This window comes from Pipra filicauda, unplaced genomic scaffold (genome assembly GCF_003945595.2).
Source record: "Pipra filicauda isolate LSUMZ 115617 unplaced genomic scaffold, ASM394559v2 scaffold140_size2443280_pilon, whole genome shotgun sequence".
NCBI lineage: Eukaryota > Metazoa > Chordata > Aves > Passeriformes > Pipridae > Pipra > Pipra filicauda.
In genome coordinates this window covers 1,729,710-1,744,970 of record NW_024103885.1, presented here as the reverse complement: position 1 = coordinate 1,744,970, position 15,261 = coordinate 1,729,710, and the positions used below count along the sequence as shown (strand labels likewise).

The window sequence follows — 15,261 nt, the reverse complement described above, 5'->3', positions numbered from 1 at the left end:
TGAGAACATGCAGTTTTCTAATAATTACACACCATCAGCTTGACATGTTGTGTATTCATAGGACTTATAGAGAGGACTAGAAATGGGAGGATGCATTGCTGCACATCCTTGTACTGTCCAACAGGTAGTGTTCTGCTTGCCTCATGTTCAATAAAAATGTGGTTACCAGCTAACATTACAAGCATCTCTGAAGTGTAAGCCACATATTAAATAACATGGAAAAAAATCCTTTTTTTGCTCTTAGATTTTGTCCATTTTGCACTAAGATTGTTACACTTAGAAATTATGAAGAATATTGTGTTAACTGGAAATATTGTGTCATATATATTAAATTTTATTACTTAAAGCCAACTTAGAACACCTGTTCAGAAATACCTGATCCAAGCACTGATCAGCAATAGCTGAAACACTGGAGTATTATCAGTGGCTGGTGTATTAATGCAGTGTTTCAGCCACAAAGGCAAAGAACTCATATGTTTTCTGTCAGGCTGCAATGTTACCTCTGCCACAACACCACCAACACACAGCAGAACCAGCATGGGGCACTCTGGCAGATTCCCTGCACAGTGGCAGCCCATTCCAGCATATGGACTGCAGACATGGCGTGGCCAAGGTAACCCCAACACACGATGTCTTCCATAAAGCTCCCAATACAACATGGACATGGACATTCTTGGCAAGTCCAGCAAAGAACCCCAAAGATGATAAGGGATTGGAGCATCTCTCACAAGAGAAGGGTCTGAGCAAGCTGGGGTTACTCAGCCTTGAGAAAAGAAATATTGAGGGAGGGAACATCTCCATATACATAAATAACTATGGGTAGGAGTGGGAATGAAAAGTGGCTGGGAGTAAAAAGACTGAGACAGTCTCTTCTCAGTTGTACTCAGGGGAATTACAAGACAATGGGCACAAATCGAAATACAGAGAATTCCATTTAAGCATACGAAATATTTTTGTCCCGTGAGGGTGGTCAAACAGTGCAACACGCTGCCCAGAGTGGTTGTGGAGTCTCCATCCACAGAGGTATTCAAAACCCACTGAGGGGCAGTCCTGGACAGCCTGCTGCAGATGACCCTTCTTTGAGCAAGGGTTGGACTAGGCAGTCTTCAGAGGGGCAACAATTCTGCGACTGCGGGAAACTTTCCTACAGTTCCACACAGCAATGTGATCAGGTACGTACTTATCCGACTGTGGTGACGTTGATTCTTATTATCTATATTATGATGTCTGACTTTTGAAAAATTACAAGTATAAAAATATTTACCATTGTTTTATCTCCATATTTAGATTTATCTACAATAGAGCTCAAATGAGTTTTGGACTTTATTACGGTAGTTGCCTATCCCACCTGTGTCTGCTGCTAGCTCAACATCAACCAAGCAGAGCTGCCTCACCAGCATTGTCAGAGGTGTGTCCTTTACCATTTCAAGATGATGGTGCAGGAGTTAAACTAAAATGGCAAAATAGCCATTGGAAGAAAGTGGGAAAAATGAGAATGCCAGTGGCTTCTTCTCAGTTTTAGTACTCCTGAACAGAGACAGCTGTATTTTCATGAACAAAACCACAGAAATTAATTTCAGTGTGATTAGTCAGCTGTGAGTCAGTCAAGGTCTGCAGGAGCAGATACTGCTTTTGAGGGAGATGTTCTTTGAGTTCATTGAGCTTCTAAGTCCAAAGGAACATGTTGACATCTGAGCTTGTTTTTATTTGAAAAGAGTTGGGTGGGTTGCTGGACTATAGCTGTGTCTGCAATCTTTACCAGTACCCATTTGCTCTGGATAAATGCATAAAGATGTTGAGTGGGAGGTAGGCACCCCTGGCTTGCTCCTGGCTTGCTCCTGGCTTTTACATGGTGTTTTTGTGCCACCTAGTGGACTTGGGTCTTTTTAAGCAATCATGGCACATCCTAGAAAGGTTTGGGTTTCTCCATAGAAATTCTAGATTTCTAATATTTCAGTAATAAAATCTAATAAACCCAGAGTGAAAAAAATTGCTAATAAAGCTACGTGTGCCTGAAGCCCATTTATCACTTTGCCACTGAGGTTTGTGACTACATTACTTTACAGAAATTGTCAGTTCTCAAGGGAACTTATTTTCTGCTCCAGACAAGAAAGGTCTCATGTAGTTGAGCAATCTCACTGATCTGAAGGAACTGGCAAAGGCTGGATTCACCTCTTTCCTGGTGGCTACTTAGGAAGTTTTCTCTCTGTACCATCCAATTCTACCTCTTAAAAATGTGTAAGTGCTGCAATAGCAACAAGGCAAAACACAGCAAAACCCCTGAATCTTTTGGAGGAGTGTTACCAAATTCAGCTCTGGTAATTGAGGTGCTTTGTATCCATATATTTTGGATCTAAATATATATGTACGTATATATATATATGTATATGCTCTTGCTAATGTAAAGAAAGCATTCAATATACTTAACCACCAAAATACTAGAGCTGGTACACGAGCTTAAAATTCTGAGTTATCTGTGCCTTGTATCCTATAGCTTTAGTTGTGAAGGGACTGAAAACGGAATGGACTGCACCTCCCAGGCCTTATATGACTAGTCGTCTCTAGAAGCTTGCAGGTGAAAAAGTGATTCCTAGCAATTGATACTTATTTCAGACTCATAGACTAGTTTCTTTCACAAGTATCACTTTGGCTCAGGAATTCAGTGAGCTACAAATCACTAAGGAGGGGGAGAGTATCAGTAAATGCCTGCCTAAAGTTATATTCTTCCTTTAGGACATCTGTTACCGGGCACAGTCAGAGACAAAAAGAAGCTCTTTGGTCCAACCCAGCCTGGGTGTCATTTTCATGTAAGACCTAGTTCTTTTTAAGAATACCAGAAGAACCACTTCTGATTGGGCAAAAAACCTGAAAAACAGGCAAAATCCAAAGCTGTAAGGCCTTATTCTCCAGGGAGCATCTGAATCTGGAGAGGTGGTTGGCAAAATACATCTTTCTCAGCAGTGGAAGATCATGAATCACATGATCCACATTTTGGTTCAAAAAGTGGAAGAGTCTGGATGGAACTAAATGCAGCATCTGCTTTTACCATGTTCTCTTTGGGAAACTCAGGAAACAGGTGTCCTGCACTGGTAAAATCTTGCTGTTGATACCTGAATTGAAAGAGTGGGGCCCCAGAAGAGCTGATACAAATACGGGATTTAAGGATATGAGAAAGAAGGGAGGCTGCTTTCTCTACTGCTGTGTTGGGGAGCAGCTGATTTTTGTTTTATTTCTTGTAGTTCCTCCTATTTTTTAGGAAAGGAAGGGGATAAGTATTTGTGTAGCTATAGCAATAGCCAGACACTGGATTCAGACTTCAGTCTTGCTGTGAGAACAAATGGGGTTTCAGAGCCGGGATGCAGCCGGAGCTGTGGATCTCCTCTCCTCCGGAGCGACTCTCCTCTTCGGGCAGTGCAACGGTGCTGGGTCTCGGTGAATCCAGGTAAATCCAGCCTTACCCCTTCCTTCCCAACAAGAGAAGCCGAACGCTGCCAGTTGGAGGGCAGGGATGCGGGAGCGGCAGGGGCGCGGCGCTGCGGGGCGCCTGTGAGCGGCGGCGGCCGCGCTGCCATGGGGCGGCCGCCGCGGGGGCGGCATCCGACGGGCTGGGCGGCGGCACCGGCGCCCGCAGCAGCCACCGGCTCTTCCCTTCTGGCAGCAGGGAGAGGGAGCACAGGTAGGAAGGACCCTGCCGCCCCACCCCTTCCCCCCCGCGCAAGGGCCGCTGCGGTGCCCATAGCGGGAGGGAGCCTCGCCGCAGCACGGGGCTCCGCATCCCCCCCCCCCGAGGCTCCGCGTCTCCCTCGGGGCTCCGCATCCCGACCTCGCCGCTCCGGCGTCGGCGGCTGCGCTTTGCCCGGGCCGCACCTCGGGAGCGCTCGCCTTGCGGGGTCGCCTGCTGCTGTGCGGGGCCGTGCGGGAGTGTCCCTGCCGCTTTGTGCTGCTTGTTCTCTGTCGCTCGGCGATGCAAGAGGCGAGCAGGCGAGGGGCAGGAGGCTGTGCTGGGAGGACGGCCAGAAACCCCCCCAGTGAGTAGTTCCCTGCCGCTGTTGGGCTGCCTTTGTTCGGTGGAAGGTGCAAGGAGGCGTGCGGGTAATTTTCGGAAGGTGTCACTTCGTTGCTGCCGCGGAATTCAATGGCTGGGCTGGTTCTCTCCAATTCCTTCTGCTTTCCCTTTGTTCGCGTTTTCCCAGGGAGTCCTGTATTGTTTCAGCTTCGCTGAAAAGCAGGAGCTGTCAGAGAGATGACTTTGTTCACGGCGATGCTTCTCCAGAGCAGCATCGCTTTGTTCGAGCTCCCGTAAGCCATTTGTCACACAAGTGCCGCCGCGCTGCTGTAACGAGCCGGCTGCGCTCCGCGGCTGGCAGGCAGCGGGGCCGCGTCCCTCTTCCTTACTCTATCCCAGCAGCTGGAGCCGGTAAGCTGGAGGTAATACCCTTTCACATGGGAAATCGTTTTCTTGCATGATCTCGTCAGTTAGAAAACGTCTATTTCAGGGACAGAAATATGTGTAACACGCATCTTTTCTATTTCATGGAGACATTTTTAATGAACGACGGTTTGAGGGGTTTTTTGTTTGTTTTTGGTTTTTTTTTGTTTGGTTTGTTGTTTTTTTTTTTTAATTAATTTTGCTGGGATTGCTGCAAGTCAGTTAGAAATCTGGTTCTCTTTAGCTGTAGTACGTAAAACATTACTATGCCTCTGCTCTGTCATTTTAAGTGTAAAAATGCCCTGTAAAAAGACAGTTCAAGGGGTAAGTAGAGACTTGGAAACCACAACTCTGCATCCTGAAAATTTAATATGCGTGACAATAATGGCACTGAAAACGATCTGCTGCTGGGGGATGGGGCCATGGAGAAAGAGAAGAGTAATTTACAACCACAGGCCCAATAACAGATATTCTGTCGATAATAGATACGTAGATAATCTAATTTGTTATATTCCCAAACAGATTTTCTGTACATACCTTAAACAGTGTATAGCAATTGTATGAAAAGAGCTCTTTTCTTAAGACTCTGAGCTATATAAGCTAGCCGATAGCAGTAACATGTAGCAGGTTCTATGTTTTAACAGAGTAAAGATGAAAAATTAGTCAGAACTTACTTTTATTTGGTATTTAGTAATGCACACTCAAGAAACTACCATCCGAAATAACTTTAATTGCACCTTGCATAGACAATTAAGTCTTCCAACTATACCAAAACATTAATCAGCAGGCATAAATATTATTGTGAGTTTCTTTGACAAAGCCATTGATGTATTTTAATATAGGGGGTAGTTAGCAGTTCTGTACATAACTTCTTTTAGGTGGTTTGAATCCAGGTCAGAAATTCATCTAATGGGCAAATTCAACTCTTCCTTTGCTGCTATCAGATTACAGTTTGTGTTTGTGGTTGAATATTTCATTGCAACAATGAGCTTGAATTTAACACTATAAGGTGTATTAAAACTTTATATGAAAGTGATTTGTATATTTACTTATGTTCTAGTTGGATGATAATTACAAGAACTGCCTTGAAATATTTTTTAATAAATATGGCACGTAGTAAAGAGATTGCTGCTGATTGGTATTGGGTCTTTCTTCTCCAATAAGAAAATGTGTCTCAGAGCATCCTGTTGTAATATCCATTTGGGCAACCCTAAATTTTAGAGAGAATTCCTTGAGACTTATGAGCAATTATTATTTTTTTCCTATATGCCATATAATGGGGTTTTTAGAAGTGCACTGGTAGCAAACACAGTTGGTTCGAAGCATGATTGACTTGCTGGGTCCTGTGCTAAAATGTTAACTTCCTTCCTTCTTCCCCCCCCAAGTTTGTTCTTTATAGATCTTGTTTTCGTCAGTTTTCTTGTGAGATTATGCAGGTAGTAGCAGTTGTGAACTGGAAATGCATTCAGTAAAATATTTTTTTTAACATACAGTTCCCGAATACTGAAACAAAATTTATTTACTATTAAAAAGTACTGTTTGGCTGTAAGATTTCACTTTAAATGCAGGTACTAAAATGCAACCCTTTTTGGTTTCACACATCTGATTACAGCAGTAAGAATAACTTTTGTAGTTTCTTCTGCTTCGGCTCTTAGTCACTCTGATTATTGTTTTGCCAGGTATCCCTGTCATGAAAATGGATGTCTTTGTGTGAGTAATGTAGTTTAGGGTTATTTCAGTATTCGTACTATAGATGTGTCAGGTAAGCTCTTTTTAAATAAGAAACACATGGCATAATAAGTGTTGACTGAAATGTGATGATGAGTTTGTGAATATGAATATGTTTGGTTGTTGTTTTACAATGAAGTCTAACATAAACAGAATTTTTATATAGACAGTGTAAGCTTGAATGAGTATGTTTTGACTTTTTTCCTCACAAACCAAGAGAGTACCTTTTTTTTTATATTCTGAATTATTTCTGTTTGAAAATCACCGATTCTGATTGTTGAGGGATTTTTTTTTTCCCCTCCCACAAGATCAATGCACAGTCTTTATTCCATAAAGGTCTAAATAAGAGAGTTGTAGCAAAAATGGATAAGCCTACTAATTTCATGTTAAAAAAGTGCAGTCAATTTCTTTGGAGTCAACAGACTTAGGGCATTGTAGTTACATAATAGCTCCATCAGCATGATGTAAATGGTGAGATGCTCTAAACATCTGCATATTGTCATTGTTCCGACGAATTTGAAAAAGAAAAAAGTTGTATAAAGTGCACGTTAAAGTGGAATCAATTGGTGTTGAATAAAGTGATAGAAGGCAACCTGAAGTTACAGGGTTAACTTTAATTACATTAGTGCTTCCACTGGAGGGACCAAATTCTATTTTTTATCTATTATTAAATCAATTATTGATGGATAAAATTGTGTTTATTTCCGTGGAGACTCCATGGTTTCTGTCTTTAGGAAACAGTGAGTTGTTGTGTAGATCTTACACTTATTGTTTCTCATTACTTCCTGAAGGGACTTTCATTCCTTTTGATTCTATGCATTGCATATCATAGACTCTCTCTCTTTAAGAGGTAAAATATTTTTTGTAGAAGCATGCAGCATCTGCCATTGCTTTACATTCTTAGAGTTAAAATGGTGAAGCCTTATGAAGAAATATAACTGACTTGTAACAAATAATTTTTAATTAATACTGGTCAAGAGCCAGTGTGTTGCATGGGCTAAATCCCAGTGACTTGGTAATTAAATTTAGTGGGAAGAAAAAATGTAAAGATCTTGATGCTTATTATCCTGGGAAAGGGGCTTATGCTGCTGTTGTGCCACTCATTGAGTGAAGATTATTCAGATGCTACTAAAAAAGCGTAAAGTACATCAATACTTTTTTAAACATAGTTCAGTTTCTCCTTTGTTATATGCATGTTGTGTGCCAAATTACAGGAATGAAAGTTTTGTGCCTCTAATAAGGCTGTTTAAGAAAATACCGTCATATGCAGCTGATTTTAGTTCATGGGACTGAGTGATGTAGTTCAGTAAGGGTAGTTAATGACTTCTCTGCTAACTACCTTTATTTGTGATCACCAGCACATACAGTCAAATCAGTTAAGTCAATTGCTTCACATCCCAAAGATGCTTCAAAATGGTTAAGCTTATAGTTTTAATTATAACATGTGTGCAAGTTTTATTTTCTTCACCATTATTGCCTTAAGAAAAACAGTGTGAAAATTATCCAAATAAGTAAAAGCTTTCCTCATAATTCAGTGTTTGGGAGTGCAAAATACTGTGCACGCTGCTGACCTGCTTGACCATCTTTTTCATTACTCAGCATGTTTTGAAAATCAGCTTTCAGACTTGGGCAGCTGCATAAAGCAGCTCAGCCTAGTGATTTGTGGTGAGGTTTCTGTAGGAGGATGCTGCACATAAGAGATTATGTTTATTGTTAAGTTGAAATGTGGAGGGAGTGTGATGGAAAGAATTAAAGTGAAATGAACCATACAAGATTCTGACTTTCATGTTGTTCTTCAAAGAAAGTTGATTTTCTTCAAAGTAACATGCTCTCTTTCTCTGTAGCCTTTAAGAAAGCCCCTTTGAAACTCTTTAGCACAGGAAAAAAAAAGAAAAAAAGTACAATTATGGTGATCTGTGGAACAGTTTGGGTTAGAAGAGAAAAATAGTGACAGAAAGCCCTGTGAATCTGCGGTATCTATGGGTGTCTGTTGGAGCACACATGAGATAGTTAGGTTGAGTGGCGTCATCTGCCAACGAAATTGAACTATTTTTCCTGCTGTAGAACCTTTTTTCTGTTTCTCATAACTTTGGCAAATTTTAGCCATATAATCTATAGTTCATCACCTGTCTTTATGACTCAGGCTAATTTTTCTTTTAATTAATTAATTGAGAATTAGACTAGTTGATTTTCCTTGTTAAAGAAAAAAAAAATCCTAAGATATTTCAGAAACATGGTATTGTCATTCTGGTTTTTAGCTGGGTTCTAGGTCATGGTGAGGCAGTGTCCTTTTGTCAAAGATCTGAATTTTTAATGTCTTCATGAAAGCCTGCCCAAATTTTCTGTCTTATATCTTCCAAATTTTGTAGTTTTCATCCATTCACCTGTGAAAACTTTAGCAAATATTTTTTCAATGTTCATTCAATGCCCAGTACTACAGTGTATTTTTAACAGTGACCTCAGTAGTCCTTGCTACATCTGCAGCACCAGTCGGAGAGGGACTGTGACTATACTGGAGACAGAATTAAAATTAAGTTGTTCGACAGGACAAAGATACTGTAGTTATCAACTGTATAAGGAAGGGATTGAGTGGTAATTCTTTGGAAGAGCTGTGCTTCATGGTAGATTACTTGAGGAGTTGCTGCAGTAAAGACAAATGTTGTATTGTGATATATAGATAGGATGACACCATGGAAGGTGTGAGAAATCCTCCTCAGCTGTAACCCTGTGCCCGATCGAGCTGCACACTTCAAGAAAGATGTATATGAATTGGAGAGTATATAGAGGAGAAGAATGAAAATATTTAAAAGATTTAGAAAATATGGCCTATGAAGGAATGTTGAAATGTCTGAAGTTGTTTCAGCTCAAATGAATGAAGAGTGTCAGGATGAACAGACACGATAACTTTCTAATGTCACAAAGCTGTTGTGAAGCAATGTTGTCCATACCTGTGGTCCACCAGATGATATGTAATGGGTTCAGCATTAAAGAAGTTGAAGCAACAGAATAGATTCCTGAATTTGGATTTTCATGATTTTAGCATCATTAAAAGTTGTTTGAATGTTAGTCAGGAACAACATAAATATAGTTGGATTCTTTCTGGAGCAACGTGGTGGAACAGATTACTCTTTGAGCTCTCTTCTAGCTTTCTGAATCCTCAACATCTATGCTCCCTGGTGTTAACCAGATTGTACCTTGTCCCCTCACACATGCTTTGTCTGGCAGGATTGCCTGAATGCAATGTCTCCAAAGGGAGCACGTGTGTGAGTGGAGCAGTTCAGAGCTTTTGCTGAAATCTCTTGATTCGGATAACTCTGATATCCACTCCTCTGTCCTTTCATAGTGATTCCTCTGTTGGTGCTTGGGCAGACAGTGTGAGGGATCAGAGGGCCATGTGATCTTAGGAGGAGCCTAAAAGCCAACTGACATAGGAAAGAACAGGATTGCAGAGCAAGGGTAAAGATTTCACAAAAAACTGGGCTAGTAGAATAGTACCTGAACATGGGAAATGACAAATGTGAAGGAGAGCTAAGACTTTGGGACAGATGACTGGGACTTGGTAAAGAGTAGGATATAGAGTAAGCTAGTAGGTGGAAAGTCAGGTTGCTGGCAGAGACTCCCAGTATAGAAGAAGCTGTGACAAGTGCAAAGTGGAATTGTGAAAGTAAGGAGAAGATGCCAAAGAGCTGATGGAGATGAAATTGCACGACTGGGAAAGTTATGTTGGAGACTATGGGAAGTAATTAAAGACTGGAAGAAAATGGCAGAGTCTAGTCTCTCAAGATTACATGGTCTTCTAAATCTTAGTTGAGAGCCCCCAATTGTGTCTTAGCATTTTGTGCTTTGGGAGACACATCATAAGTGATTTCTTGGTCTTTTAAAGTGGAGATTGACCATCTGTGACTGCAATCAGGTACTAGAGATCCGCACTGGGGATGTAGAGACTATTCTGTACCATACTGCTCTTGGGAGGGTGAGCAAAATAAAAAATGTAAAAAAGCATTTTTCAATTTATTTTTTTTTACAAAGGAGATTGACAAGTTTGCAAGTGAAAGAAAGGAGGTGCCAGAACTGAAGTTGCCTTGTAAAGATTTAGCCTTTTTGCATGTATTTATTTTAATTGAATATTGATATAACAATATTACTGAATTTTCTTCTGCTCTTGTAAGGCAAGCTTTACTGAGTGCACAGAATGGATCTGTCCTCAGTGTGAATCACAGATGTGTACTGAAGGAAGCTGTGGTCTCTGGCATCTGTGGCATTTTTTGCAGAAGCAGGAAGATATCTGGAGAAATTGAGGCAGAAGGAGGCTTTAATTAAAACTGTTTACATGCACTCAAAAGAAAAGCTAATGGCAACAAAAACTAATTAATGCTCCCTATTGCAATTCTGACTTTTAAAAATATTTGTGTTTTTTACTTCAGTAGGTAATGGTGTTGTGGTTGCGGTTAAACTCCAGCTGTCAGCTCAGCCCCACCCCACCTCTTGCTCACTCCCTCCCAGTGAGATGGGGAAGAAATGAGAAAAGTGAGAAAACTCATAGGTTGAGATAAAGACAGTGTAATAGGTAAAAGTGCACAAAAATAAAACAAGGAATTAATTCAATGCTTACCATGGACAGGTAACTGTTCAGCCATCTCCAGGAAAGCAGGGCCCCATCCTGTGTAGCAGTGACTTGGGAAGACAAACACCATCACTCCAAACATTCCTCCTTGGGTCTTTCTTCCCCCAGCTCTGTATGCTGACCATGATGCCAAATGGTATGGAATATCGCTTTGGGCAGTTAGGGTCAACTGTCCTGGCTGTGTCCCCTCCTAACTCCTTGTGCTGCTCACTGGAGGGGGGGGGTGTGAGGAGGAGAAAAGGTCTTTACTCTCTGTAAGTGATGCTCAGCAATCAGTTTAAAAAAATCCCTGTGTCATCAACTCTGTGTTCAGCACAAATCCGAAACAGAGTTCCATACCAGTTATTATAACAAAAATTAACACTACCCCAGCCAAAACCTGCGAAAATGTTCATAAAAAGTCAGGTCTTATTTCTCACCTAGCCCAGTATGAAGGGTTAGTGCTTCCCCAGCCTTTGTAAACAACATGAAAAGCAGCTGCCTCTTATGGGAAAAAGATCAAAAGATAAGGGCTGTCCCCTTTCTGCTTCTAGCAGCAAATAAAACACTTCCATAACAAGGTCCTTTTGTATGCCTTTCTTGAAGAGAAATGTTGTATTCAGACTTTATGGAGTTGTCAGAGTACATAAGTTGCTAAGAAAAAAAATTAGGCTGATTTTTCTTGTCCTTTCTGAATCCTGTTCCAAGCTTTTGCAGTAGCCTACGCTGGCCCATCTGGGGGCTGTAATGATGAACGGTGCCATAACGCTCTCAGTCTCAAATCTTTGGCAGTTATTGCTTCATCTGCTGCTTGTGTTTGGAGGAAGGACAGGCACCCTCAGCTCATACATGTGGGTTTTGATGTTCTTCCCAACCACCCTGTTCCAACATCCTCTGTTGACAGTGCAAGGGTGGGTGGTACTAGGGAGCCTGCTATGTTTTTTCTGCCAAGTAGATTAATCTTTCATCCACCCACACAGCCTGCTGAACACTGTCACAAGTTACTGCGATCTGGTAGCCGGATACCAACACCTGATATCTGACAAACTGCCTGCTTTGGGTGATTGTGTTTCCTTGGATAAGATGCCGGAAAAAAAAGTCGTTAAGCTTCGGAGCACCAAACATTTCTTCAGATGTGGAGCGAGTACTCCATTTGGTCCAGAGTTACATCCCCTTGTACACCTGCCTGCTGGAACACCCTTTCTAGCAGTTAAGGGTTGGATTCCTGCTGCCTTAAAATTCACTGCTCCTGGTATTCTTCGGGAGCTTTTCCAAACAGAGACTTCATCAGAAAGAGGCAGATGGGCTGTAAGCCAGAAGGGTCATCGAAGTAATTTTTTCTCAGCCCAGGTGTTTTCTACACTGTCAGAGTGAAAGAGAAGACGAAGTCCCATTTGTGACTCTGACAAGACACCGAATGTCTTTGTTTGTCAAACAGAAGGGTGACAGCGGCATTAGCTGCTAGACCGCATTTTGCCCCATTTTATCTGCAGTGTATTTATTTTTAAATATTTGTAAAATATTGTAAATATTTGTAAAATTGGTTTACAATCACCTTTGTAATGCCCCAGCCCGCTTGTGGTTGTAGGGGAAGATAATTTGATTCACTCTGGACAGTGCACAGGAGAAACAACAAAATTCTCAGGAGGCTCAATAACAAACTTTTACTTGCTAACTTTAGAACATTAAGGTAGAATAAGGTACTTGGCAGATTTTAAGACAACATCTAGATAAAGCAAGGCACTTCACAAACTTTAATTTAGCAAACTTTGACTTAGACAGCTTTAACTTATTTAGACACAACAAAGTGCTTACTAAGGCATTGACTGGAATTTTTTAGTCTGGCTTATAATATATTCCAAGAAGAAGTTAGGAGAAGAAAAAGCAAGAAAAACCCACCTGGTTGTTTTGAGCCAGTCAATCATTCATCTGGTCTCCTGCAACCTTCAATGCCAGAGTCAAAGGGGTTTTTTTACTGAAGGGTTTGTTTATATATATGGACTTCTGTAAAGCCTTTGACGTGGTCCCCCACAACATCCTTCTGAAAGATGGATTTGATGAATGGACTGTTAGGTGGATAAGGAATTGATTGGATGGTCTCATCCAGAAGGTAGTGCTCAACAGCTTGGAGTCCTGATGGACATCAGTGGCAAGAGGTGTCCCTCAGGGGTCCGTACTGGAAGCAGTGCTATTTAATATCTTTATTAATGACACAGATAGTAGGGTTGAATGCAGTCTTAGAAAATTTGCAGATGACACCAAGCTGAGTGGTGTGGTTGACACATATGAAGGATGTGATGCCATCCAGAGGGACCTGGTCATGCCTGAGAAGTGGTCCATGGAAATCTCATGAAGTTTAACAAGAACACGTGCAAGGTTGTGCACCTGGGTCAGTGCAACCCACGGTAACAGTCAAGGCTGGGGGATGAACAGATCAAGAGCAGCCCTGCTGAGAAGGACTTGGGGGTGCTGGTGGATGAGAGGCTGGACATGACCCAGCAATGTGCACTTGTAGCCCAGGAAACCAGTTGTATCCTGGGCTGCATCAGAAGAAAATTGGCCTGCAGGTAAAGAAAGGTGATTCTGCCCCTCTACTCTGTTATGGTGAGACCCCACCTGGAATGCTGCATCCAGCTCTGGGGTCTCCAGCACAGGAATGACATCGACCTGTTAGAGGAGGGCCACCAAGTTTATTAAAGGGATGGAGCACCTCTCACACAAGAAAAGGCTGAGAGAATTGGGATTGTTTAACCTGGAGAAGAGGCAGCTTCAGGGTGACCTAAAAAAAGATGTCCTACCATGTAGTGGTAGGACAACGCTAATGGCTTCAGACTGAAAGAGTACACTAGGTTTAGATTAGATATTAGAAATAATTCTTTACTATGAGAGTGGTGAGGCACTGGAGCAGGTTGCCCAGGGAAGTTGTGGATGCTCCATTTCTGTAAGTGTTCAGGGCCAGTTTGGATGAGGGTTTGAGCAACCTGGTCAAGTGGAAGGTGTCCCTGCCCATGGCAGGGGGAGTTGGAACTAGATGATCTTTAAGGTCCCTTACAATGCAAGCCATTCTGTGATTCTATGATATGTACACCGAGTATGTGAATGTGCATATAAAACACTATATCTTGAAGAAATTCCAGTTACTGTTAGGTGATGTTCCTTCTCCATGAATTTTCTGTGTACCTCTGCATCTCTTGAAATAACCTGTTCACATGGGGTCCTAAATTCCATGTTTTTCATTTTGTGTATGCCTCAATTAGGAGTTTTAACTAATTTTAATAATTTTAATTAAATCCAATTAATAGAATTACTGAACATTATAACTGACTGCAGTCAACAGTTGTGTTTTGAAGGTGTCAATACTACATAGAATTAAGTAGTCTGAAAAAAGCAAGCATAGGTATTTTAAATTGGACACTAAAAATTGGTGTCTACATTTTTGATATAATTTCATATGTGGCTTTACTTCTGCCACATGGGACAAAAACATCCTCCTTGCCTACGGGGTGCTTTGCAGTGTTGACTCTTCCTTTCAAGGTTTTTTTGTCCCTGTGTCCAACCAGTCTCACTGGCCATTTTCTTAGGGAACCTTTGGCTCTCTGAAGTTTACACTCTTTAGTATTGCCACTCACTTGTGGCACAGAGCACAATTGACCATAGGTATCCAGTCTGACTTCTCCCAGGGATCAGATTCACTCAGTTTTGCCCAGGGACACAACTGAGTTGCATATCAAATTTGTCATGCACATTTGTTTTTGCAGAAATTTATTGCCTGTGGCAAGCATAGCAGTATTCTGTAATGCTAGACAGAGTTCCAAGTGTCCTGCAGTAAATCCACAAAAGCCTAAGCAATGATTCTTCATTATGTATATGCCATCAGTTCTTTACAGATGGTATCATGGGCTCTGCTGTTGATTATGATTATGATTATTGTGTAGCTTTTAAAAATTTCCATTCATTACTTTTACTACATGCAAATTGCTAGTGTAACTTCCCCACATTAGTAGCACTGTTAAATCTTTTCATGTTACGTAGCTCTTGGAAGGTGTCATTCTTAAGCTTGACCCTACTTCAGTTGCAGATCTACAATAATGAGCATAATTTATTAATTTTTCTAGATATAGAAAGATATGTTCCATGAATTCTGAGTATTTTTATACTGTAGATCTGTGTCTAGATCTGCATGGCTATAGCCCATGTGCAGCATACTGATGATACAATACTTACTGCACCAGAAAGGTTTGTGAGGAAATGAATCACAGTCTGCAGAGCAGAACTGCTGTGTGGCAAATCAAGCCTTTGTTTCTAAATAAAAAGAAAAAATGTTGCCTAACTACCCATTAAGTCAGCTTCAGTTTTCCATTCTCTAACCTGTTAGTTCTTATCTCATGAATAATAATAATTTAAGTAATGTTTTGGGTGCAATATTGTGTGTGTTTGTCTAGCATTGGATAAATCTGTGGCGTGATTTGCTTTTTTTGGTTAGACACTGTCAAGTAGATGT

At 41.2% G+C, this 15,261-nt stretch overlaps 1 protein-coding gene across 3 annotated transcripts in view; it reads left to right on the top strand.

The window, feature by feature from the left end:
* Positions 1-3,062: 3,062 nt before the first annotated feature.
* The window catches only part of CRACD (capping protein inhibiting regulator of actin dynamics), a 125,986-nt gene continuing 113,787 nt past the window's right edge, over positions 3,063-15,261 (top strand). The window contains exon 1 of one of the 3 annotated variants that reach the window (XM_039378566.1): positions 3,063-3,442. The gene's annotated coding sequence lies outside the window, so the exon portion shown is untranslated. Of the gene's footprint in view, positions 3,443-3,592; positions 3,677-4,351; positions 4,429-15,261 lie in introns of those variants that run through there. The other 2 variants (XM_039378567.1, XM_039378569.1) reach the window with 2 other exon arrangements.